At 35.6% G+C, this 25,947-nt stretch overlaps 1 long non-coding RNA gene and 1 pseudogene across 2 annotated transcripts in view; one reads left to right on the top strand and one right to left on the bottom strand.

The window, feature by feature from the left end:
* The window catches only part of LOC144288973 (uncharacterized), a 235,682-nt gene that overhangs the window by 200,892 nt on the left and 8,843 nt on the right, over positions 1–25,947 (top strand). The window lies entirely within an intron of this gene.
* Positions 1,307–2,802, bottom strand: LOC144288360 (zinc finger CCHC domain-containing protein 17 pseudogene; annotated as a pseudogene).

Genomic DNA, 25,947 nt, shown 5'->3' with positions numbered 1-25,947 from the left:
TAACCTACCAAATGGGAGAAAATATTTGCAAAATGTAAGTTGAGTAAGGGGTTAATCTTATATCTAAAATATATTGATACATTATAAATTTTAGAACAGTTGTAGATCTATAGAAAACTTGTGAAATAGTATAGAGAATTCTCATATATCTCATGACCAGTTTCCTCTTTTAGTAACATCTTAAATTAGTATAGTACATTTGCCACAATTAACGAACCAGTATTATACCTTATTATTTTTAGAAATTTGTTAATTTTTGTTATACATTCATATATGTTTTTTCTATGTTAAAGATATTTGAGTACGTTTTATTGAAGTATGGTTGACATACATTGTTATACTAGTTTTAGATGTACAACATAGTGATTTGACAATTCTATACATTGCGCTATGCTCACTGCCATAAGGGTAGTTACCATCTGTCACCATATTGTACACTAAAGTCCACACTTTATCCATATTTCCTTACCTTTTATGTCATGTCCCCTTTTTGCTCCAGGATCTTAGCCAGGATACCACATTACATTTAGTTATATCTCCTTAAGTCTTTTTGGCTATGACAATTTCTTAAGCTTTACTTATTTTTGAAGACCTTGACAGTTTGGAGGGGTTACTAGTTAGGTATTTTTGTAGAAACTTTCTTAATCAATTTTGTCTGATGTTTTTCTCATAATTAGACTGGGGTATGAGTTTTTAGGAGAAAGCGCTATCATCCCATCCCTTCAAGTGTATATACTATCACGATGACTTTTCACTGTTGGTATTATCTTTGATCACCTGGTTGAGGTAGTGTTTGTCAAATTTCTCTATACTAAAAGATAATCCCCCCCCCCTCTTTTTCATACTTTACTCATTGGAAAGAAGTCACCGAATCACCCGGACTTAAGAAGTAGAGAGTTAAGCTCCATCTCCTTGAGCACGCAGCATCTACATAAGTTATTTGGATTTTCCTGCAGAAACTATTCTTCCCATTTTATTTCTTTATTCAATAACTCATTTTTATTAGTATGGGCTTAGAGATACTTATTTTATACTTAGAGTTATAACTTAACAGTATGAATATCACTTTATTTGTAGCAAAAAAAAAATGTTCTATCTTTGGTTTTGAGGAGTTGTTTTACTTGGTTCCTATGTACATTGACACAGTTTCATTGCATTTTCTTTCCTAACCTGTGTATTTGCAACTATCTATATTTCTATAGGTATCTTATCTGTATCTTTTTTTTTTTTTTAAACAAACACACTTCCATTTATGCCAGGAATTTAAGCAGAGACCTGAAGTGGAATCAATTGACTCACATAGTAGTAAATACAAAGTAAAGCAATGATCTTGGCTTGAGCTATGTGGTTCAGGGGTCTGGCCGAGTGTCCCACATAAGCTCAGTCGCTGCAAACAATGGTTTTCGGGCTGTCCCTTGTAGCCTGGTAGAATCACACTGGGGGAATGGAGAAAGTGAGCACCACTTCTTACCATGTTCTCCCTCCGCCTGCTGGTCTCCCTCGGCCCCTGTGTTGGATGCCGCAGGGATCACTCACCAATCAGCCCAGGGCAGACCCAATGGCGGGGGCCCCATCACTGTTCTCCCAACTACAGCCAGACTCGCCTCCACAGCAGTACCTGTGGCTGCAGCCTGGACTCCCGTGCAGGAGTCCCGTGAATCTGGCTCTGGAGCTGAAGAGGGTAATAGGACCTGCTGCTGAATGAAGGAAGTTGAGTGAATGAATGGGTGAGCTGCAGGGGTCACTTGCAAAGGGACCAGGAATGATAAGTTAACAACAACTCATTCAGGCAGATGCTTTGACATCTAACTCCCAAACCTGCCTGCTGCGGAAGGGGAAGCCATCTCCCGCGGGTGAAAAGTCAGTGGGGTGGGAGGCCATATTCACACTACTGAGTCTTTCCGGGAGCCAGGGCTTCAAGGCACAAGGCTCCTGGTTCCTCCCCCTCTCACCACCCCCTCTACTCTTTCCACTCTCACTCCTTGTGTTTCTTCTTGTGCTGCTGCTTCTTCTTCTTCTTCTTCTTCTTCTCTGCCTTTGCTGTCTTTTGATGTGTGCCTTGCCCTCTTGCCTGTGTCACTCTCAGAGTCTGAGCTGTCAGAGTCAGACGACTTCCTGTCTCTATGGTTTTTTTTCTTCTTTCTTTTTCTAGAAGAATTCCTTGTGGGGTCAGGCTTCTCAGACTCTGCTGACTTTGCCTCTTCCTTCTCCTCTTCCTCATCTGGTATCAGAGAATACTTGGTCCCTCCTGGTTGCATAAAACAATCTTTTGCAAAGTGGCCTTTACAGCCACACTTCTTGTAGGTGGTGTTCAGGACAGCCTCGAGGGTGATCTTCTGCCCAGTGTAATCCTGGAAGGACCGCCGCCACCTCTCTTCTTGCTCAATGATAACGTTGTTGGGGTCAAGGTCTTTCCCAGTTCCTTGGTTGACGACTTTCATGGATAGGGATACTTTTATCCTATCATTTTTCATCTCCCGGCCAATAAGCTTCACCCACACTTTGTCTCCAACATCCACTATCTCAGAGGACTTATCCACACGACAGGATGACATGTGAGTTCGATGGACCAGACCTTGCTTCCGACAGCCAGGGATTTTGATGAAGGCTCCATAGTCTATAACCATAGCAACCTCTCCTTGGAAAATAGTGTAGAGAGCAGGCAAGTTCTCCATGGTCTCGGGTCTTCCTGAATTCATCCTTAATGTTCTATGGCTCCTCCATTTCTCTTCTGCCAAAGTTAATTCAAGTGTCTCTGGGTCAGCTCCCGGTCTCCCGGCCGCAGCATTGCCGAAACACCAAAACCCATCTTATCTGTATCTTTATGAAGTTTTTACTGATGTCTCTAACTCTAACCCAATATAACATGATCATTCTAGCCTTCATTCTTGTTTATTTACAATTTTCCATTTCAGCTTTGAGAAACCTGCCTCCTACCATCTGTCATTTATTTTCTTAATTATTAAGTGGAGTATATATATGTATAGTTGTTTTAGAATTGTTAATCTATATTCCTGTGGAGGGAAAAAAAAACCTATCAATTATGGTACAGTACTTAGTACTATCTCTTTTGACTTTAATCTTAACATTCTCCACTCGTTTCCAGAATTACTTTGGTGGATATACTCTTTCCTCTTCAACTTCAGTGACATTGTTTCATACACTTATGATACAGTTAGATTATTTTGTCACCATATGAATTCCATCCTGGGTTCCCTCCTAAATGATTTTTTAAAAGATATATGTACGTGTTAGGCTTCAGTCTTCAAATTGTGAAGCTCTATGAATTTTGACAAATCCATAGTGTCATGTAGCTACCACTACAGAAAACACAGGAGAGTTTCATCATCCTAAAAAATTTTCTGTTTCACCTATTCAGCAACCTCCTTCCACTAAACCTTTGCAAACACTGATCTGTTTACCAGTGCTGTTGTTTTGCCTTTTTCAGAGCATTGTGTAAATGTAATTTTACAGTATATAGCCTTTGCCGACTGGCTTTTTGCACTAAAAATATGCAGATAAGGTTTATCCTTGTTATTTATATTGCTTTTTTATCTCATTTATTTTAACACTGATTGATATTCCATTATATGAATATGCCAGTTTGTTTATCCATTCATCTATTGAAGAATATCAGGGCTGTTCATAGTTTTTGACAACCATGAATAAAGCTGCTATAAAATTCTAGTACAGGTTTTTATGTGGAAATAAGTTTTCCAAACCAACTGGGTAAATATTGGGAGTACAATTGTTTGGTTATGTGGTAAAGAGTATATTTAGTTTGGTAGGAAACTGTTAAATGATCTTACAAAGTAGCTATTCCATTTTGCATTCCACCAACAAGGAATGAGAGTTCTTGTTGTTCTACATTCTCTTCAGCAGTTGATAGTGTCAAAATTTGAATTTTAGCTAGTTAAATGTTAGTTATTTAATGATTTCTTATTATTTTAGTTTGCATTTCTTTATTGACAAATTATCTTTTGTTGTTTGTGTGTCTTCTTTGGTGAGATGTCTCTTCAGATCTCTGACTAACTTAATTGCATTTGCTTGCTTTCCTATTGTTGAGTTTTAGATGTTCTTTTGTGTTTTGTATAAAAATCTTATCAGTTATATGTTTTTGCAAGTATTTTCTCCCAGTGTATGAGTTGCTTTTTCATTCTCTGACTAGTGTCTTTTATATAGTAGAAGCTTTAGTTTTAATAAAGTCCACCTTACCAAGTTTTTCATAATTGGATTGTGTTTTGGGTGTTTTATCTAAAAAACTCCACTGCCAAACCTGAGGTAACAGATTTTCTCTTGTGTTTCTTCTAGAATATTTATAGTTTTGTGCTTTACATTTAGGTTTAACATTTAGTTTGAGTTAATTTTTTGTGTAGGATTTAAGGCCTGGGTCTAGGGTTTTATAAAATCTTAAAATTAATTAATCTTAATTAATCTTTTTTGGAAAGACTATCTTTTCTCCATTGAATTGCTGTTTTATTTCTGGGATTTTCTTCTATTCCACTGACAAATATTTATTCTTTTTTCAGTAATATGCTAGCTTGATTTCAATAGTTTCACAGGAAATATTGAAATCAAGTAGTGTAAGCTTTCTAACCTAACTCTTCAGTTTTGTATTGGCTATTCTAGGTCCTTTGATTTCTTCTTTGATTTCTTTCTTCAGTTTGTTTTTTGTTTTTTTGTTTATTTAGTTTTCTCTACATATCCTGTACATACTATATTAGGTTTATGCCAAAGTACTTCAGTTTTTTAATACTATTGTAAAAGGGATTACTTTTCTATTTCAATTTCCAATGGTTTAATGCTGGTATATAGGAAAGCAACTGACTTTTGTATTTTTACTTGTATCCTAAAATTTTGCATTCCTGCTTGTTAGTTCCAGGAGTTTCTTTGGGGATACTTCGGGATTTCTACATAAACAATCACACTGTCTTTGAATAATAATGATTTTATTTCTTAAGTTTCAAACTTATTTTATTTGTTTTTTATTGATATCTTAATGGACAAACTAGGAGAATGGACACACTAGGGTTATTTAACCACTAGCAAGTCATCAAAATTACTGACCTATGGCTCCAGAGGCTTCTGCTTGAATTAAGGTGATCTAGCTTGTGGCTCTGGGTATATATATATATATATATATATATATATATATATATATAAATTTTATTTATTTATTCATGAGAGACAGAGAGAGAGAGAGAGAGGCAGAGACACAGGCAGAGGGAGAAGCAGACTCCATTCAAGAAGCCTGATGTGGGACTTGATCCCAGGACTCCAGGATCACATCCCGAGCCAAAGGCAGACACTCAACCGCTGAGCACCTAGGTGTTCTTATATACCTCTTTAGATGATGGAGTTTTAGTTTGTATTGTGATTTTCAGTTTGTCCAGCTTTTCCTGTTAAGGATGAGAGTAATAACTTCTAATCTCTTTGCATGTCATAGCTGATCTTGAAGGTCTCTTCATCATTATTTTAAATATTTAATATGGAAAACTATTGAAATTTAAATCCATTTTTAATTGTCTCAAGATTTTCTAATATTTATATTAAATGAAACACAAGGAAGAACTATTAAAGTTAAAGAATGATCATACTCTACAATGATAAGAGTTGAGATTATCCAAAATCATACTACTGGAAAAAAAGAAATATATCAACAAAACAGTAGAGTAATAAATATACTTCTGCAATTTGTATTATTTGTGCAAAAAAGTGTCTCATCAGTCTTTACTACCAAGGATTTAAAGGCATTTTTATTAAAATATTTAATCAGGAATTGTATGTAGATGTTCCAAGCATTAAAAAGATTATTAACATGTAAACAACCTCAAGTTTCTCATTACATTTCAATTTAAGATTTTCTTTGCAAGTTTTATATAAATTCAAAGCTTAACTTCTCTGTTAATTCTTTATAATTTATTTTTGTTATAATTATATAATATAAAGAACACATAATTATTTACTTACATCAAGCTCCCTCTTCATTCTAAAATTTATTCCAATTTGGCCCAGTGTATAGTGTAGGTATTATGATTTTCTCTGTGTGCCATGAAGCAAAATTGTTTGTGGTCATTATATATTGTAGTATGCATAGACTGAAAAGTTTATAACCTCTCAGCATTTTTAAAAGATTTATTTATTTATTTATTTATTTATTTATTTATTTACTTACTTACTTATTTATTTGAGTGAAAGAGCAAGAGCAGGGGGAAAGACAGAGGGAGAAGCTTACTCCCAGCTGAGCAGGGAGCCCTACATGGAGCTCAATCCCAGGACCCTGGAATCATAACCTGAGCTGGAGGCAGACACTTAGCTGACTGAGCCACCCAGGCACACCAACTTCTTGGCATTCTGAAAAATGTTTTTCTTTATGAGAGACAAATATCAAGAAATAACTTTTTGGGAGGTCAGTAAAGCAGTTCATCATTTTTGAAAGCAAGGGTCCTGAACATGTTTGTTTGTTTGTTTGTTTGTTTGTTTGTTTTAAATTGGGGTAGGAAAGTTATGGGTATGCATTTCTGTGTTGCTGTGGAGAGATCCATCCTTGATCTCATTGGCCACGGGTTCCCCTTCCCATCATTTTATTTTGTTGGCTTGACAGTAGTGTTCAGGAAGGAAAGCAAGACTTCTGACTAATGTCAGCGGATGTTCTCTTCCCACTGCTGAGCTAGCCCATTAACATTTAACGTGGCATGGAGCTTTGTACCTTCCCCCAGCAGGTCCAGTCTATAGTCCAAGTGCCTCTCCCTAAGGAATATCAGTGAAGCACTAGGGGATCCTTATGTGTGGTTTTAGTTATTAGGGAATTTTATGACAGCTAACCCTGTGTATTATAATTATTATGTGTATTTGTTGATAAGCTAGGATATTATTTTTTTAAGCTAGGATATTAAACCTCTAGCAAGTCATCAGAATTATTTACAAATGGCTCCAGAAGCTTATGCTTGAATTAAGCAGATCTAGCCTGTGTCTCTGGTATATATATCTCTTTAGATGATGGGGTTTTATTTTGTATTGTGATGTCAGTTTTCTGCTGGCTCCAAAATAAGTCATTGATTTTCAGTTTGCCCAGCTTTTTCTTGTTAAGGATGAGCATGGTAACTTTTAACCTCTTTGCATGTCTTAGATGGTCCTGGAAGTCTCTTCATGATTGTTTAAATATTTAATATGGAAAACATGTTGAAGGAACTGTGTATATTCCATATTTTGTGAACCACAGCAGCACTGATGAGATTAATTAAAAAGATTCCTTTGAAAAATCTGATTTCCTGTATCTCTTTTCTCACTTGGATTCCTGATATAAGTAAAGTGAAAAAGGATTCTGTGAATGATTCTTACATTCCCTATTTTCGTTACCCTGATGATTAGCACCTCATTGAAGCAATCAATCATATTCAGAATCCTAGAAAGCCCTGATGACAAATTAGAACATACAAAAGTTAACAGATATTCAGAAGTGGAGGTATTTCAATTTGGAATATTCCTTGGTGAGAGATAATTTAGTATCTGTAGAAGCAGTCTTGATGACCAGTCCTTCTTCATAGGTTGGGCAAGATTAATAATTTAAATACATTTCTCCTGGGAAAATGGAATACTTGATTGATTACAGCCTGTGGACATGATTTATTTGTAAGAGCCTTATTTGAAGTTCACTCCAAGCCTTCCCAGTATTCTTACATTGTAGCTATGATATGATTGTACTTAAAAGGAACACAGGATTGGGAGTCTCCACAACCACAACCTTGAAAGACATTGATCTTTTTCTCCTAGCCATTAACATATCTGCAAATGTCCCAGTTTTCTATCATAGCTTGCTATGGGCTCTTTGAATATAACATGGCAATATAATGGACATCACTCTGCTGTCAATAGACTTCATCATCTGATGATTAAATGTGGTACAGTGCCACAGCAGTTTCTTTATTTTGTAGAGAGTTTTGAATGACATGTGTCTCTCTAAGTTGGCCTTTGAGACTCTGTGTTCCTGATTAGCAAGCTGGATATTAGCATTGGTTTGTACAGCATATGACTAGTTTCTCAAACAGATTCTCTATGTTTTTCGTTAATTGGAGTCTATTCATGTTATAGATGATCTGATGTTGAATTAAACAGAAAACAAAGCCCAAGAAGATTTTAACAAAATAAAGTCTTTTATTGCTACAATACTTTTGGATAAATTGATCACAAATCTTTGCAAAAAATGAGTGAAGCCAGAGAAAACAAACTTAGACAATTATGCCTATCAATATGCATACATATATCTACTGAAAACACTAAGGACATTTCACCACAAAATGAAAACAAGCATTAGGATTGACTTTTATACCTCATAAAAAACCATGTAGGAGGCAGGCTCATCTTACTATAGCAACAGTGACCAGGAAAGATTGGCCAAAAATAAATCAAAAAGGATAAAGTGATTTGGATATGTGTCCTTAGCATCATCGTTTATCTCACTGAGTTCTCCATTGTGATCCAGAGACATTCTAGCTTTAGTTCTAGCTCTAGCACCTGTCCTGCTGTGTGCCCAGAGGAAGGCTATACTTCCTTCCTAGTGGAGGGGCCTCACACAGTTACTTGCAGTCATCTAGTCCAACTATACAAGGCAGACAACTGAAGATCTTTTAATTGATCTATCTATCTATCTATCTATCTATCCATTCATTCATTTCTAATAACTAAAGGACTAGAAATGAGATCTGTATACTCATTTTGAAATGAGTGCAAGACACTAAAAATTCATTTAGCTTCAGATGCTCAGGCTCGTTTAAAATATGAGGGCAAGTGATCACAGCAAGCCTTCTATATAACTCTTAAAAGCCTCTGTTCTTTTCAGTGTTAATTGAAAGAGTGAGCTTTAGAAACAATAGCAGGGAAACAATCCCAAAAATTAAGAAGCAAAGATTAGAATTTCACAAATGCTTTGGTTGACACTGTGACATTTCTAATTGTTCTGTTTATTGTGCTATACATTAGCCAGCTTATTTGAGTGGGCTTATTAGTAACAGGTTCATGCACAATCACATTGAGTATATGAAGCTATTAGCATTATACAGATCATCTGTATGCAGCAAATGTTGCAGGAGGTTCTCATATATTGCTTTTTACCTTTAATTGGAAGTTAGTATGAAAAGTTCTCTATGAAGAAAATATTTAGCCTTACTTGAACAGACAAAAGAAAACTTGGTGAATGCAATTTTTATCCTTACTATCCACTCAACTCAGATTCATTTATTTATTCTATAAATACTGACATAAAATGTAAAATAATCTTTAGGATATATAATTTAATTTTGATATGATGTATGTATATAGGTGTGTGTATATATATATGTATAAATATATCATAGAAGTTTAACATAAAGGAAGTATTATAAAAGAGTGGCTATGGATGAATTTTTAAATAAATGATATTGAGAAAATTTGCTCCATAGAAACTTTAAGGTATATTCTCACATCCTACCATACACTAAGTTCCAGATAATTTAGAAAGCTAAATATAAAATTTTAAGTCATAAAATACTGGAGAAAATATAGAAGCATAAATAAAATTTTAAAGCATACACTGATAGGCTTGACAATATAAATTAAAAAAAATAAATTAGAAATTTTCTGTATATTACTAATAATGTTAATGAGCAAATGTTATAACTAATTAGAGGAATATTTTCAATAAATATGTGAAGAGTTAATTTCAATATATAAATAACCCTTACAAATGAATAAATTATGAGAAAAGAACTTGAGTAGACTAATTACAAAAAGAAAGAAAATGGTCAAGAAGTCAAAAATTAGTCAATATTTTATAACAAAGATACATGGGATATTATCACTTTTCCCTCACATTTTAAATGTTCTTATACAATATTGAATTTTACTTTCTTCACATTCCCAGCTAACATTTATGTTTATATGTTAAGGATTTGCTAGGTTACTCTTTTAAGCACGTTGCATATGTTTACCCAACTTAATTCTCATGATAAACCTATGAGCTTAGTATCACTGTTATCTCCTCCGTATAGGTAGGAAAACTGGGGCAATAAGATATGATACAGATTTCTCAAAGTCACAAAACTAGCAAGTGATGAAGCTGGGATTGGAACTTGGGCAGTCTCTCTCTCTTTTTTTTAAATTTAGTTTTATAGAAAGAGATTGGGAGCAGGGACAGAGAGAGAGTCTTAAACACATTAAGTATGGATTCTGAGGCAGGGCTTGATCCTAGGACCCTGAGATCATGACCTCAGCCAAAATTGGGTTGGAGGCCTAACTGACTGAGCCACTCAGGTGCCCCTGGCTTTTGAGCTCTCAATCATGCTAGTACTTTGCTTCTGAGTTCTCTCCGTGGGTAAGGAGAGATAGATATCCAGTGTGCTCATTGAGGTGTATGTTCATACATCATTTTTGGAAAGCAATTTGTGTGTAAACACACACAAATGCACACACATATCCTTTCACAGAATTTTAATTGCTCAATACTAAGAAAAACTGATATATTAGATAATGAAAATCAGAGCATGAAATTGTCCATGCCACATGACACTCATGTGAAGATGTCAGCCATGGATAACCTAGGGAAATAAGTTGCTACGTGATTTTTTTATTATTTTAAAAATATTTTATTTATTTATTCATGAGAGACACAAAGAGAGAGAAGCAGAGACATAGGCAGAGGGAGAGGCAGGTTCTCTGTGGGGAGCCTGATGCAAGACTCAATCCCAGGACCCTGGGATCACAACCTGAGCCAAAAGCAGATGCTCAACTGCTGAGCCACCCAGGCATCCCTAGGTGATTTTTTTAAAGCACATTTTCCTATTTTTAAATATTTCCTAAATTGACCTACTGTATAACCTTTTAGTCCAGAATCTCTGTAAAATTCTATCTTTAAACCTTATAGGGGCTACAGTTTATAAAGAGTCAGTGACTATAAGAGGGTTATCTCTTCAATTCTATCCTTCATTTCTTTGCCCACTTAAGTAGGCTGAAAATAGGAAAAAGCTCTGAGCCATGTAAGTTACATTTCACTCACTAATTCAACAAATACTGTCTGTGGGCATTCCTTTTTTTTTTTTTTTTTTTTTTTTTTTTTTTTTTTTACTTATGATAGGCACACAGTGAGAGAGAGAGAGGCAGAGACACAGGCAGAGGGAGAAGCAGGCTCCATGCACCGGGAGCCCGACGTGGGATTTGATCCCGGATCTCCAGAATTGCGCCCTGGGCCAAAGGCAGGCACTAAGCCGCTGCACCACCCAGGGATCCCTTTGTGAGCATTCTTTATGCCACACATTATTTTAAAGATAATGCAGCAAACAAAAATATATCAACTCTTCTGTGCTTGTGGCATTTTCATTTCAGCAGGGAAGGACAAATAATAAACACATACATGATAAACAAGAAGAATAAAAGAGTGATAGCACTAAAGATTTATGGAAGATGCTACATTAAGTGATGTTTATGCAGACAAAAAGAAGAGAAGAAGGTATCTAAGGAAGAGCATTTCATGGAGAGAGAAGAGTGAACATGAAACCCTGGAGTGGGAGTGTGCTTGATTTGCTGGGGAGCACCAAGGAGGCCATATAGAACATGAAAAGTTGAGCTGGAGAATGGGGAGGAGGTTGGAGACAAATGCAATCTGTGTAGGGTTCTGTGGGGCACTGTTAGAACTTTGCATTATACTCTAAATGAGCATGGATTTTCACCAATGGAGTGATGTGATCTGACTTCACTTCAAAAGGCTCACTCTGAATGCTGGATGAAGAGATGCTAGGAGCCAGAATAGAGGCACAAGGACCAGTGAGGAAACCATTGCAATAGTCCACATGTGAGATAACTGGAATTTGAACTAGTTGCATACGTGTCAGTGGATAGCATGTGGAACAAATTTGGGATACATCATAAAGGTAGACCTAATAATATTTGCTGATGGATTAGATGTTGGGTATAAAGAAAGAGGTAGATAAAATGTCTCTAGAGTAAAAGAAAATGACATCTTAGAGTAAAAGAGCAAAGCTAATTTCACTTAGATGATGCAACACTTCTTGCCCTTCCACCTCAGAGTCCTGCCCATTTTTAGTCCTGCCACTATCTGAGGTGACATGGGGACCTGTCACCCCTTTGTGATTCCCCAGCACCCGGAGTTAATTCTTTTGACCAATCCATGAGCCTCTTGGGGAGGGATATTATCCAACTATTATTTCTATCTTCAATACATAGTACAGTGCCTGGCAGGTAGTAGATGTTCCATGTAATGTTTGTTGAATGGGTATGTTATTTGCTTAATTGAGTGATTAATTAAATAAGTAAATAATTATTAGATTTTCTGTGTAGTTATGACAGTTTACACTCTTTCCTATTCAGGGTAGAATAAAATTAATCAAATGTGTTTGTGTGTTTAATAAGGTTTCTTTTATTCTAGGCAGTCTTGAGTTTTCATTTTTCATAAATTACATATTCTAATCAACACGTAATTATTAAGCTGGTCACCAGATCCTCTGGCAAGTGTCCCAGAACCACCAGCTGGGCCCTAATCAAAAATACTACTTCAGTTCAGAGGGGCAGGGAGCCTATTCATTGTGGATGACTAAGACGTTATATATCCTGAGTGTTGAGAACTTCATAAATATTTTGGATAACTGGATCTGAAAACCTGAAAACTATTTTTAACTTTTCTTTTACTAGCTATGACACCTAACAATTCTTCCTTTGTAGATAAGCAGGTCCCCATTCTTCATTTCTTAATTATTGTGTATCTAGGCAATTATAACCTCAAGCCCAGATTTCTCTTGTTTTCTTCTAACTGATATCAACCATGAGAGGTTCCTGCCATTCTATTTCCTTCTTATTTACCACCTTGATTATTCTAAGGATTCATTATGTCATTTTTCTTAGAAAGAACTTCAGAAATCTGCTCTTTAACCAAAGGCTACTGCTCAGATTCCTCAGCCTGATTTGCCAGGTGTCTTCAATTCTGACTAGTCTTTATGGAATGGCTCCCCGTGCAAGACATGACACTATATCACCTTGCCTCCATTCTCCTCCTATATTGTTCACACTGCCCTCCCGAGGTAGACAATCCTCTCTGCTGTTTCCCTTCCTCTCTGCACTGCAACTATCTATATAAGTCTCATTTCTGTCTTTCATCTGCTGATGAGCAAACCTTGTAACTCCTTACTGTCAGCCTGAAAGCGGCATAACCCGTCCGTCCCTATCTGAAAGCTTCCTCTTGCACACCATCAGCAGCTCAAGCTATTCCCTGCCGAGTGCTCTCTTCTAAAGTAACACTATACTGCATGCATTGCAAACCTTTAAAATTTTTTATGGTATTGTAAAATTCTTCAAATTTTCATGAGTTTTATATTTCCAACTTGTCTGTAAGTCCCTTGTAGGCAAAGAATATATATCTTCTTTTCTTTATATCCCTAATTTTTTGGTTACCTCCCATACTGTGAATTGTTAATAGTGCATATTTCTTTGATCTAGAAATATGACAGTGGAGGTTAAACATCTTTCATATCAAAATCTATGTAACATTCAAGAGCAGACTTGTGACTTCCAGGGTTGGGAATTGGCAGCCACTACATATGCGAATTCACCTGTGACCACAATATCTATGTTCATTGAACTGCTTGTCCTTGATTTAATCTTAGCCTGCAATGTAAACTTTATAAGCCTGCAATGTAAACTTTATAAATTATATAAAAATGTATCTATGATATCTATTGTCCATTTGTGACATCTATTATGCTGCTTTGCAGAGTCCCGTATAGCACAGTAGTGGGAAAGCAGAGACCCTGGAGTCCATGAGACTGCAAGTTAAAATCCCAGATTCACATTTTTTTTTCACTCTAGGAACAGGCAATATCATTTCTGTAGTCCTCTGTCTTCTTTTTGGCACAAAAGTACAGATAATACTACTACTATAGAAGATAGTAATGAGAACTGTATTTTAGGCACCTAAAATAGTACTTGAAAGTAAGTCCTCAATAAATTTTAGAAATTATTACTTTTATTACTAGCATTATCATCATCTTTATTATCACTATTAAGGTGCAACAAGGCCTCATTTACTCAAAGACTCTGTTATAAAAATATGTCACATTAAAAATATAAGCAAAAGAGGAAAGATTGAGGGCTAGGACCTCCAATGAAGTACCTGTCAAAAAACGTTTTTTAAATACTTTATGCCTTTGTATAGTAGAACCACTGTAGCCTTCCATATTGTACGTAAAATAGGTAGACAAGGAGCCACTAACTCATCTTGTCAGTACTGAGATATAAAGATTAGTTAAAAATAAATGAAATAATTATAGAGTAAAAGCATGAAACTTTGGGTGCCTGGGTTGTTTAAACGTCTGCCTTTGGCTCAGGTCATGATCCCAGAGTCTTGGGATCTAGCCCCCGCATCAGACTCCTTCTCAGTGGGGAGTCTGCTTCTCTCTCTCTCTCTCTCTCTCCCTCTGTGACCTCTCTCACTTTCACTGTCTCAAATAAATAAATAATCTTTTTAAAAAGTTTAAAACTTAAGGAAAATTAGAAAGCTTTGGGGCCACTTAGTTCAAGATAAGTAACCTCATATATTATGAAATAAAATCTCGAGGATCTCATTTATTGTACCAAAATAATATATTTGATAAATCACATTGCCATAAACTAGCAAAAAAGTAAAATTATTTATGATAAATCCTGTTCAAGAAAGGAGAGTAGATATTTCTGTATAAGAACATTTTATTAACTTTGAAAACTTTGACATAGCATATCCAGTTGAAACTAACATTTTGCACACAATTGTATATCACCGCCTCCTAAAGTACCACTAACATGGTAGTAATAGGACTTTTAAAATGGTGTAAGTTACATGGAAAAGAATTTAGAGAGGAGAGAGGAAAAAGTAATAAAAATCTTATTAACTGGAAAGCAGATAAAGTGGCAAATAACTTAGAAGATGCAAGAATGCTGAATTCTCTATCAGCAGTGGTGGGGTAACTGACTTCAAAATTTCCCAAGAGGCTCAAGTTTTGGTTACTTCTTGTTGCTGGTTTGTTACCCCTAACTATAAAGATAAAGAAGATGCTGAAATTAGTTGAAAGACTCTTTAACAAACAGCTGGGTACACAAGATGCCTTTTCCCATTCCCCTGAGAGGCTCACTACTCCTTCCCATTCTACCTGAAAAGAGTAGTTTTATTCTCTTGAGATAGTAAAACTCAGAATTTCTGCATTGTCTGAGACCTCCAGTTTTCTTCTCCTACCCTAGCCCAGAACATTGGCAGGCAGACTTATCCTTCTACACAGGAGACAGTCACTATTCCAGTCCTGACTCAGGTCAGCCAAAGGAGAAGTGCCCTTACAAAATTACCAACCTGGTGGCCTTAGAGAAAATTTAGTGAACAACAAACAAAAGGACCCAGTCAGCTTTCTAGTGCTTCAAAATTAAATATGAGAAAGTAAAAAACAGTAGCTTTAAGGAAGCGTATCAGGGAAGAAAAAAACCCCACTCTGCCCCCATTATTATATGCGATGAGATGAAAGATGACAGTGTCTACAAAAAACAGCCTTTACTCAGAGAACAAAAAGAGCTCTAGAAATTTTAAATATGTGGTAAAAATTAAAATTTCAATGAAAGATTTGCAAGATAGGGGCACCTGGGTGGCTCAGTCGGTTAAGCATCTGCCTTTGGCTCATGTCATGATCTCAGGTCTGGCTTGGAACCTTGCATTGGGCTCCTTGTTCAGCAGGGAACCTGCTTCTCCCTCTCTCTCTACCCCTTGTCCTGCTTGTGCTCTCTCTCTCTCTCTCTCAAATAAAAAAAATCTTAAAAGAATTACAAGGTAAAGTTGAAGATCTCTCACAGATGGTGTTTTTGTTTTTGTTTTTGTTTTTGTTTTGTAAAGAGTTGAGAAAAAGAACACTATAAAGAGAACTGTAAAGAAACTAGAAGACTATTTCAGGAAGACTAGCATTTTTGAGTTAGGATTTCTAGAAAGGGGGAGAAAGATGGAGGAAAGGAAATCATTAAGAAGTTTAAGAAGGGGCACCTGGTGGCTCAGTGGTTGAGTGCCTGCCTTTGGCTCAGGTTGTGATCCCAGGGTTCTAGGATTGAGTCCTGCATCAGGCTCAGAGCCCACAGGGAACCTGTTTCTTCTTCTGCCTATGTCTCTCCCTTTCTCTGTGTCTCTCATGAATAAATAAATAAAATCTTTTTTAAAAAGTTCAAGCAAATTTTCTAGAATAGAAATATGAGATTGCTGAATTTTCTCAGTTTCCTAACTGGATGACAACCACAACCACATAACTGACATTCCAGCACATGAAGGGAGAAAAAGAAAAAAGGATAATCCTGCAACTCTCCAGAGTGGAAAATAAATTTAACATAATATCTAATACAATGCATTGGATGTCTTGGAGGCATGATTAGAAGCCAGGAAACACTGGAGAATGTCTTCAAAATTCTAAGGAAAATACTTTCTCAGGAGACTAGTAAAGGATATGCTCCATAAAAAAAGAGGGTAAAACCAAGAAAGAGAAAGAGAAGGATCCATAGAGCTGGAATGCCAACCCAAGGGAACGGAGGAGAAAATTACCAGGATGATGGTGAAGGGAATTCTTGTTTTATATTGGGTTCCCTCAGAGCAAGAACGTGGTAATAGTTTATGAGGGAGATAATCCCAGGGAACAAGAATGACAGAATAAGGGAGTGAGAAAAAGAAAGAGAAAGGAAAATCTATAAATACTCTTATTGGGGTCACACTGAGCAACTAAGATTCGATTCCAGGGGACCACTGTGAGTGAGAATCATCTCTAATTCCCCCAAGGATTTTTCCCTTGCAGGAGAGGAGCATGCACCTCTCTCATTCAGGGGCCACCATCCTAGTCATTTGATCTAACTCCAGGAAGGTAAACTACTCCTCACTTCTGGGCCACATTTGGGGGTAGGTGAGGCACCAAGGGGGAGGGCAGAAAGTCATACAAGGAGAGTTTGAGATGGGATGATGCCGCAAAAAGGTAGGTCTGAGATCACGGAGCACAGTCTACCACAGCTGCAGCTGAAATCAGAGAAGTGGGGACAGTGTGAGGTGAGAAAGCACAGGTGGCTGCTATAGATCCCTAACTTTCCTGCCTGCAGAATTGTTCTGTGAGACAGCAAGTCATAATTCTGCAGAAAAGCTCCTCAACAAGGGTGAACTGGATAGACTGACTCTTTTGGCTTTCTAACATAACTAAAGACAGGTGAGGGGAGAGTGTGGGCTAAGATTAGTGGATAATAAACAGGATACTCAGTAATAGGGGGGGAAATACATTATTAGCTGCAAGGTAGACTTTATTCCTTTGTTGAACAGTAAAGGAAAGCTATCATAGTTTGTTACGTGCCTCAATAGCGAATATCATTGACATGGTAATAATACAAGTGTTGAATGTTGAGCTGACCAAGATTATGATAAAACTACATTGAGAGTTTGGGGGCAGGGAGTATTCGTTGTGCGTGTGTGTGTGTGTGTGTGTGTGTGTGTGTGTGAAAGAACAAGGTGCCAAAAGTAGTGCCTACAATTTAAAAAAAATAGAAATAGTAATATAAGTATACCATTTGCAAATGTGGAGTGCAACAGGAAGCAATATAAGTATTTTCATATTTCTGCATGGTAGAGGCTTTTTGGAGGATGGAAATCTATGTGCTATAAAGGGAGAAAATTGTCTCCTTTCCCTTCCCCAGACCTATTTGTTCTTCACACCCCCAAGGCTCTTTGACATGTAACTACTTGTCCTTCATTGTGGAGCCATCTACCCCATTCAGAAGGTAATAGGTTAATAAAAACTTTCTGATCTCCCCTAGAGCCAAATACCTATACTTGAGGGTGGATCCCTTTCCCTGTTCCTCTAAGAAAAGCTTTCTGTCCCTGTGTGTCTGTCTCAGAGTCTCTTACAGCAGGGGAGAGGGGTTAGATGTGATAACTCCTATATAATCTCCCAATTTCATAATTTCTGAAATCAGAAATATAGACCTCTTGCATGGGAAGTGAAGGGAGACCCTGGTTTATATTGGTTTTCCTCAAAACAGATTGCAACAAAAACTTGAGAAGTAATTGCCCTTCAGATGAAATGGAGTGTGGAGAATTGAGGCAAGATATTCTGCAAGTAAACAATTGGTCTGCCTCTGATTTAGAAACCTAATGTTACTGTTAAGATAAAATAAGTGCATATAGGTATAAAACCTTATCAGAATTATATACTAATGAATCATCTGAAAAAAATTAAATTTGGTCATTTCAAGATTGGGAAAAAAGGATGGAGTCAAGCCAGGACCTGCTGTTCTTACAAGAAGCCTTGTTTAATCTGTTTGATTCTTGAAACTATGTGCTGTGTAACGTTGATATTAGTAAACTTTGAATTAAAATTTTAAACGATCACCTGTAAATGCCATTATCGCAAAAGAAGGCTATTTTCAGTATCTAAATAATTATATTGACCTTAAAATTTGCACTAGTACAATATCTTTACATAACAGTTTGATTTTCATTTACTGAATTGTTTGCTATACTCTCACTAAGTAAAAGATGTATTAACCTATGTTACACACCTGTGGTTCAGCTCATGAATTTAAGAGCTACACGGTTTAAAAGGCTGGGCTCATACTGTAATTATTTAAGTATGGCTACAAATGGCCTTCAAAGAGTGCCTTGGGATTTTTTCATTTTCCCTGGGTCAATACCTTTCCTCTCCAGGACCTTTTGCTACAAATGTAATTGCAGTTTATCAAGGCAGTTAGTCATACACAAAGGATTTCTGAGATGCCAGTTTGAGAAGTTCTTCACAGTATTTTCTATCTGCTATCAGCTATAAAACTTGGTGACAAGAAGGTTTTATCCTCATGCCACATTTTTTTCTTCTTCACCTTGAACAGTGCTTCTTTATGTATTACAGTTATCTCAATAGCTTTTGTTGAAAAATAGATGAAAATGGTCTAAGGAATTCTTAGTACATTTTGATATTAACATGAAAATTTGCCATTTCAAAGAGGGAGAATGCTAAATAAGACATAATGTGACTTTCCTATGTGTGTTGCAGATCTGAAGTTATTACCTAAATAGAACCTTTTGCTTTATGTGTGAATGCCATTTTTTTCTGTAACGAGGGTATTTGATAGACTTTATTTAAGGGATCTTATAAACTAAAGTTTTGGACAGTTTCTTTCAGTGATATATTATTTGTTCTGCATAATTTAATAATATCTTTAAATATTTATAATTTATATTCATTTATTAGCTTAGTTGCCATTAAAATTCTGAGAAAAGTTCATTTTATTTTTTATTTTATTTTATTATTTTTTTAAAGATTTTATTTATTTATTCATGAGAGACACAGAGAGAGAGAGAGAGCCAGAGACACAGGCAGAGGGAGAAGCAGATTCCACACAGGGAGCCCGACATGGGACTCGATCCTGGGACTCGATCCTGGGACTCCAGGATCACATCCTGGGCCAAAGGCAGGCGCGAAACTGCTGAACCACCCAGGGATCCCCAAATGTTCATTTTAAAACATAGTATTATCATTATCATTATTTGTCAGATGAAGAGGAAGGATAATAGCTAGCAAGAAAGTGGGATAAAGTAACTTTTAAAAATAAACTTTTTATTTGGGGATATTTAAGATTTACAAAGGATTGCTAAAAACCCTCATCCAGTTTCAGCTTCCCCCAAAGTTACTAGCTTACATTGCCACCTACGTTTGTCAAACTAAGAATCTAGCATTGGTACATTATTTTTAATTGAATACTTCACTTTATTTGGATTTTACCAGTTTAAAAAAAATTAATGTCTTTTTTCTCTTCCACAATCTAGTATAGTTTGTCATATCCTATTTAGTGTCCCTGATCTTTGATAGTTTTTCAGCTTTTTCTTGTATTCAATGGCCTTGGCAGTTTTGACAGTGTCAATCAGTTATTTTGTAGAGTTTCCTTCAATTTGGATTTTTCTGATATATTTTTTACCATTAGACTGGGATTATGAGCTTTTAGAAAATATACAGATTATGTGCCTTTTCCATCACTGTATGTCAGGGGTATATGACAACCAACTTGGGAATAGAGTTAATTTCATGGGCATATAGTGTTCAACATGCCCCATGAATACAGAATTCTAACAGATGAACAGTTCATGGAAACTCAGCCAGACTCAAGAAAGTATATGGCAAGCATGTTTCTTTGACAATTAAATGAGGTTGCTTATCATCTGGAGTGACCACACATTCAATTGGTACCAGAACTTGTTTCACAGTTGTAATAAAATGACCAAAGGACCCCAATGTATCCTTCCTTGCTTGTGTTACTTCCAGTATAGTAACCTACAACTTCAAATGGGAGGAATCTCATAACCAACCCTTATACACATATGTAACTTTTGAGACAGGAGGAGGACATTTTAGAGAAAGTGAAATATATATATATAGTAACCATTAGGTGTTTAATTTGCATTCTGAATCTTCACCTACACAAGGAAAAGTGGCCTGGAGAAATATGTATTACAGAGAACCAAGACAAACTACTACATTTCATGACTGAAGTTTACTCTCCCTAGACAGGGGAATGAAATTTGGACATTCTACCCAAATTTCTCATCAATTATTTGGGGAAACCCCAGCTGATCTTATTGATTCCCAGACTCCCTTTTCAGGTATCTATGGGTAATACAGAGTTGTATAAACATTTCTAATATTAATTTATAACATTTTTGGGCAGCCCCGGTGGCGCAGCGGTTTAGCGCCTGCCTTCAGTCCAGGGCCTGATCCTGGAGACCTTGGATCGAGTCCCACGTCCACGTCAGGCTCTCTGCGTGGAGCCTGCTTCTCCCTCTGCCTTTGTCTCTGCCTCTCTCTCTCTCTCTTTCTCTGCATCTCTTTGAATAAATAAATAAAATCTTTAAAAAAATTTATAACATTTTTGATTAGTATTTAAATAATCAAAATTTAAAATGAATTCTATTATGTGTACAATGATTTGCTTAATTCTTATATAAAATTAATATTTATATAGCAATTAAAATGATTTAAATATATTTAACATTATTTAATGTTTAACTCTGGATGCCTGATCAGGTATTATGTACATTGTTTCTTAGGCTATACTTTGGGCAAATCTTCCTTAGCTTTATCTTAGTATCTCCAAGGTCATGAGTACAAATCAACATCACATTATGAAGTTTATGAATCAGCTTGATCCTTTAATTTTAGGTTTTGAATATTTTGGAACCAAAAAGATAGCAAAATGCAGATTAGAATCAAATTGGTGCTTAATGAAGAACTAAATCAACTCCTCAAATTTATAGCTATCAGTTAGCAATCACCCTGAAAGTAATGTATTTGGGAAAACTTCAAAAATGGACTGGATCTAAAACAAAAGATTGTCTTTGTCATATGTTCAATTGTGCCTCCTCCCCAACAGCTCAATTCACATGTTGAAGTCCTAACCCTCCATACCTCAGAATGTGATCTTATTTGAAAATAAGGTCTTTGCAGATGCAACTAATTAAGTTAGGATGAGGGCATAGCGGAGTAAGGTAGGTCCCTAATTCAGTATGACCAGTGTAGTGTTTTTATAAAATGAGGAAGTTTGGAAAAATTGAGGTAGACTGCGAGAGTACCAAGGGAAGATGCGGCTGAGTTTGGGAATGTCAAAGGTGGTCAGCAGGACACCAGAAGTCTTCAGAAGGAAACAATCTTGAAATAACCATGATCTCAGGTAAACCAAGAAGAATTTCCCTATTTTAAGATAAGTTGATTAACAATGTTAATGCCACCTACAGCCTTGGTTCCCTTCTCCTATGTAACAGGTTCCTGGTATTAGGATGTGCACATCTTTTAGAGGGACATTATTCTGCCTACCACAAAGCTCAGAGAAGGAAATAATAAGGATACAAAGCTATTGAGGTCAAGAAGAGAAAAACAGGGGACCTAATTAATAATTTGAAAATCTTAATTTTTCAAAAAAGTGAACAAAAAAGAAAGATTACTTATTAACTTGGTGAAAAAAGAAAGGAAGGGAAGCATGAAGGTAGAAACTAAGACAAAATAAAAAGATAAATATTTTTTCAGAAAAAAGTTTTTTAAAAATCATGAAATTACATTGCAAGCATTTATGAAGAAAATAATTGAAAATGTAGATGAAATGGATAATTTCCTAAAAAAATTCTGATTACCAAAATTCAGTTAATTAAAATAATAGCAAGCAAACCTTACATCCAGGACATGGTTTCTAAATATCATTTCCTGATAAAAAGGACCAGGGCTCCTTGAAGATTTTAAGTATTAATGAGGTAAATTATAAGATGAATCTGGAACATTTTGTATTTTCAGAAAATAAAAAAGGACTGAAAAATAATGAGGGATTTTTTTTTTTAAGGGAATGTTTATAGGACAGAGTTTCCAACTTCCAATGCCCAAATGTGGGACAAGTTGGGAAAAAAAATCTAGATTGTAACTCAGAAAAAAATACATATACATAAATCTATACAGATTGAAAAAAATGACTAAATAAATAAATAAACAGTACATCTTTTTATAGTAAAATACAATTAATAAATGTAGATAGAATGGTGGAAATAGAAAGCCCCAACAGGCAAACACCATAGAAATAATAGTTACAGACTGAATGAAAACTGAATGCTAAAATTAGTGGCCAAAGTATGATGAAAAACAAGAAATTTGCATAAACTTGAAATATCTTCCCACAAGGTTCTTAAAAATATAAAAATGAAAAGAGATTATTTACAGTGCAGAAACATGAGAGCCACCACCTCAACTAAGTGATCAGTGTTAACATCATTGGTAATAAATTATACCGGCATCATATACCACTTGATTTGTTAGAGAAAGTCCGAACATGATTTCTGATTTCTGTGTGTTTTTTGTTCTTGGCAAAAATAAGTGATCTCATTCTAATCATGAGGAAATATTACACAATTGAGGGGAATTTTAGTAAGTGGTTAGTACTTTGCAATAGTGGATAGGACACACATGAACAAAATACCATAAAATAAAATGATAAATTGGACATCGAAATTAAAAGCAAATGCTGTTCTAAATTCTTTGTTAATAAGTTAATACAAGGAGAGCCTAGGTGGCTCAGTCAGTTAAGCATCTGCCTTCAGCTCAGATCATGATCCCAGGGTCCCGGGATTGAGCCGCACAATGGGCCCCCTGCTCAGTGAGGAGCCTGCTTCTTCCTCTGCTGTTCCCTCTGCTTGTGCTATCACTCACTCTCTCTGTCAAATAAATAAATAAATAAATAAAATCTTTTAAAAAAGAAGCTAATATAAGCTACAAAGTGGAAGAAAATATTTGCAAAACACTTATCTGATATCTGAAATACATGAAGGACTCTCACAACTCCGTATAAAGTATATGACACAGGACCTCAAATTTGAGCATACATTTATCAGAAAATAATTACAGATGGCCAATAAGTACATGAAAAGATCACCGTTATTAATCAGTAGGAAATGCTAATTAAAGCCATAATTCAACAACACAGTACACCTATTGTAAAAGGGAGGGAGGAAAGGGCAAGGAAGGGAAGTAAAGAAAAGCAAAGGAAAAAGAAGAAAAAAATATAACTGACAGCAGCTGGAACTCTGATACATTGCTGATAAGAATGCAAAGTAGTGCAACCACTCTAGAAAACAGTCAGCAGTTTCTCATAAAACCAAATATACATTTACCGTATCACTCAGGTATTCCATTCTTAGGTAATTCCTAAAGGAAAATGAAGATACACAAAACATTTTATGTGAATATTTATAGCAGCTTTATTCACTATTTGCCCAGTTATGGAAACAAAACGAATGTCCTTCAACTGGTGAACATATATGCATAAAACAGATACTACACAACACCACAAATGAATGAACTAATGACCCGTATAGCAAAATGGATAGCTTTTAAAAGCTTTATGTTTATGCTAAGTTATAGAAGCAAAGATAAAGCTAAGCAAAATAAGTCAGTCATAGAAAGATACCTACCATATGGTTTCACTCATATGTAGAATTTAAGAAACAAAACAAATGGGCATAAGGGGGAAAAAAAGGAGAGGAAGAGAGACAAACCAAGAAACAGACTATATAGAGAATAGAGTGATGGTGACCAGAGGGGAGGATGGGTGAAACAGGTGATGCAGATGAAGGAGGGCACTTATGATGATCACTGGGTGTGGTATGGAAGTGCTGAATCACTATATTGTACACCTGAACCTAATATAATATTGTCTGTTAAATGTCTGTTAAATTTAAATGTCTGTACATTTAACTGTAATTTAAATAAAAGCTTTAAAAAAGGATAAAGGAAATTCAGTAGGGAGAAAATCAGATTAGTAATTGGCAGGGGATTCACTAAAAATAGCAACTTTTTGTGGTGATGGAAGCATTTTATGTTTGGATTGTGGTCGCAGCAACATGACTATTTATGGATGTCCAAATTCATAGAACCTAAAAGGATGAATTTTACTGTATGTAAATTATATCTCAGCAAACCTTAAAAATAATAAAATATGGGCAAAGATATACTAGGTGAATACAAATCAAAAGAAAGCAGGGCTCACAATCATACTTTCAAGGCAGAAGTCAGACCAAAAATCATTAGAAATAAGTATATTTTATAATCTTATATAAAGGCTATAAATCACAATAAATTTAATAGAGTTATTAATATTTATGTGTACACCAACATAGCAATAACTCATAAAGCACAAAATGCAAGAGATTCAAAGAATATACAGGGGCACACTTATAAAACAAAAGAATAATGAAAAAAAATCCAGAAAATGTAAACCAACTAGGTTGTTAAACTTAAGAATGAAATTTAAAAAATGTCAAGAAACTTTTGGGTCACATTTGAAAAATAAAATTACAAAATTCTTTCAAAATGATAGAGTATGGAATACAAAAATCTGTGGGACAGCAGTAGAATAAGTACCAAAGAAAAAAGTAGGGTACAAATCCCTATGTAAGTAAGATAAAAAAGAAAATAGATTAATTAAACACTCAGCTCAATAAACTAGAAAAGGAGAAACTAAATGAGAGTAGAATTAATAAAGATAAAACAGAAATTAATGACTTGAAAAACATAAAAACAATGGAACTAATGAATAAATGTAAAAGCTAATCTCCTTGGGAGAAAAATATACAAAATAAACCACTAGCTAATCTAATGGTGGGGCAGGGGGAAGATACCAAGGGAAGACAAGCATTAAATTCATATTGTAGTAAAATTTTCAAGACCATTCCATTTTTTAAATTTAAAAAAATGAGTTGCAAGGGAAAATATGAAAGAACAAGATGGGGGGGGGTGACGACTAGGGCTTAAATGGGACATATTAACCATTTAAAGCACATGAACTTCTTTTGAGTGCTGCTTTAAGCAGCCAACCAGACAGACTTAAAAAAATGGGGAAAATGACAAAATTGGGACATTTAAATGCTGACAAGAATACTGAGTAAGGAATTCTTTATTTTTATGTATGATAATGTACTTAAACTAAATTTTAAAATGATTACTGGCTTTCTGAGTTAAACACTGAAATGTTTATAGATGTAATGATCTTGGGTATTTAAAAAATAATCCCATATTGTGAACTAAAGAGGAGAAAGCAAGTAGAATTGCAGATGAAACAAGAATTCCTAGGGGCACTTGGGTGGCACAGTTTATTAAGTTGCCAACTCTTGGTTTCAGCTCAGGTCCTGAGATCAAGCCGTGTGTAGAGCCCCCAGTGGGGCTCTGCGCTCACCATGGAGTCTGCTTAAGACTTTCTCACAACTTGCCTCTGCCCTTCCCCACCCTACTCCTTCTTTCTCTCTCTAAAATAAATAAATCTTTTTTTAAAAAGAATTCCTAATTTTTAAAAAAGATTTTATTTATTCATCAGAGACACACACAAACACAGAGAGAGAAAGAGAGAGAGGCAGAGACA

This window comes from Canis aureus, chromosome 18 (assembly GCF_053574225.1).
Source record: "Canis aureus isolate CA01 chromosome 18, VMU_Caureus_v.1.0, whole genome shotgun sequence".
Lineage (NCBI taxonomy): Eukaryota > Metazoa > Chordata > Mammalia > Carnivora > Canidae > Canis > Canis aureus.
This window is presented reverse-complemented; position numbering and strand designations above follow the sequence as displayed.